The sequence below is a fragment of the Piliocolobus tephrosceles genome, unplaced genomic scaffold (assembly GCF_002776525.5).
Source record: "Piliocolobus tephrosceles isolate RC106 unplaced genomic scaffold, ASM277652v3 unscaffolded_39197, whole genome shotgun sequence".
Taxonomy (NCBI): Eukaryota; Metazoa; Chordata; class Mammalia; order Primates; family Cercopithecidae; genus Piliocolobus; species Piliocolobus tephrosceles.
Window position 1 is genome coordinate 1 of NW_022323417.1, and position 2,134 is coordinate 2,134.

A 2,134-nucleotide genomic window follows, 5' to 3' on the forward strand; every position below is an offset into this window, starting at 1 on the left:
TGTGCAGGCTGGAGTGCAATGGGGCGATCTTGGCTCACTGCAACCTCTGCCTCCTGGGTTCAAGTGATTCTTCTTCCTCAACTTCCGGAGTAGCTGAGATTACAGGCATCCGCCACCATGCCTGGCTGATTTTTGCAATTTCAGTACAAACAGGGTTTCGCCATGTTGGCCAGGCTGCTCTCGAACTCCTGACCTCAGGTGATGCACCCTCCTTGGCCGCCCAAAGTGCTGGGATTACAGGTGTGAGTGCCCAGCCTGATTTTTGTATTTTTAATAGAGGAGGGTTTTTGCCATGTTGTCCAGGCTGGTCTCAAATGCCTGACCTCAGATGATCCGCCCACCTCAGCCTCCCAACATGCTGGGATTATAGGAGTGAACCACCACGCCCAGCCCTCTATGTTTAATCTTTTGAGGAGCAGCCGGACTGTTTTCCAAAGTAGTTGCACCATTTTACAATCTCCCAGGAGTATAGGACAGGTCTAGTTTCTCCACTCCCTTGCCAACACTTTGTTGTTAGATGTCTTTTTTTTTTTTTTTTCCAATGAACTCTGAACTTTTTATTGGCCTCCTGCTCCCCAAAGGGTACCCTGCTTCTGCTGGCTTAATGCCTCAGAACTTTGGTGTCGTTGGTCTCAGACACCATTTTGCCATCCACTATCCGGCGGGTGGTGGTCTTTTGGATGGTTTGCATGGAGTTGCTGCTGTCCAAGGCATCACCAAGATTGAATTCCTCACCATCTTCCAGCAGGCGGCGGTAGGTGGCAATCTCAGCTTCCAGCTTGACCTTGATGTTCAGCAGGGCCTCATACTCCTGGGCCTGTCGCTGTCCCTCTGCCCGGGTCTGTGCCAGCTCTGACTCCAGGTGCAGCAGGATCCCATTGAGCTGCTCCGTCTGTAGGGTGTAGCGGGCCTCCACCTCCCTCAGGCTGTTCTCCAAGCTGGCCTTCAGATTTCTCATGGAGTCCAGGTCAATCTCCAAGGACTGGACTGTACGTCTCAGCTCTGTGAGCGTCGTCTCAGCAGCTCCAACCTCGGCGGACTGTGTGGTGACCACTGTGGTGCTCTCCTCAATCTGCTGAGACCAGTACTTGTCTAACTCCTCTCGGTTCTTCCGAGCCAGCTCGTCATATTGGGCCCGGATGTCTGCCATGATCTTGGCGAGGTCCTGAGATTTGGGGGCATCTACCTCCACGGTCAACCCAGAGCTGGCAATCTGGGCTTGTAGGCCTTTTACTTCCTCTTCGTGGTTCTTCTTCATAAAGAGCAGCTCCTCCTTGAGAGCCTCAATCTCTGTCTCCAGCTGCAGTCGAGTGACATTGGTGTCATCAATGACCTTGTGGAGCCCATGGATGTCATTCTCCACAGACTGGCGCATGGCCAGCTCTGTCTCATACTTGACTTTAAAGTCATCAGCAGCAAGACGGGCATTGTCAATCTGCAGAACGATGCGGGCATTGTCCACAGTATTTGCGAAGATCTGAGCCCTCAGGTCCTCGATGATCTTGAAGTAATGGCTCCAGTCTCTGACCTGGGGTCCCTTCTTCTCCAAGTGCTCCCAGATTTTGCTCTCCAGCCTCCGGTTCTCGGTCTCCAGGCTCCTCACTCTGTCCAGGTAAGAGGCCAGGTGGTCGTTCAGGCTTCGCATGGTCTCCTTCTCGTTCTGGATGCCTCCCATTCCTGCCAGACCCCCGGCCATCCCTGAGGCCAGGCCCCCGGACCCCATGCCACCCCGGAAGCTGGTGGAGCGGGACACGGAGATCCGGGAACCAGAGCCCCCGGCGCCTGCATAGACACTGGCCGCGCTGCTGACCGGCCGGGTGCCGTAGCTGGGCGCCTGGACAGAGCCCAGGGACCGGTAGTTGGTAGAGAAGGTGGAGCGAGTGGTGAAGCTCATGCTGTATGGGAGGAAGGCGAGACGACAGGACTCAGGCTTTGCCGACCTAGATGTCTTTTTATAATAGCCATGCTAGTAGTGTGAAGTGGGACCACATTGTGCTTTTGATTTGCATTTCCCCGATGGCTGTGATCCAAGGCCTTTTTGTAACCAGAATTTGCAGTTAAGGTTGTTTGTCTACCCAACTGTCATTTTCACCAGATGTGGTGATGGCTCTGGAGGACTTCAGGTTGTCCACTT

General features: G+C 54.0%; 1 pseudogene across 1 annotated transcript; it reads right to left on the reverse strand.

Moving 5' to 3' along the window:
* Positions 1 to 601: 601 nt before the first annotated feature.
* LOC113223148 lies at positions 602 to 1,925 on the reverse strand (annotated as a pseudogene). Its single transcript, XR_003308620.2, has one exon. The product of XR_003308620.2 is annotated as a keratin, type I cytoskeletal 18 pseudogene (transcript).
* Positions 1,926 to 2,134: the final 209 nt, after the last annotated feature.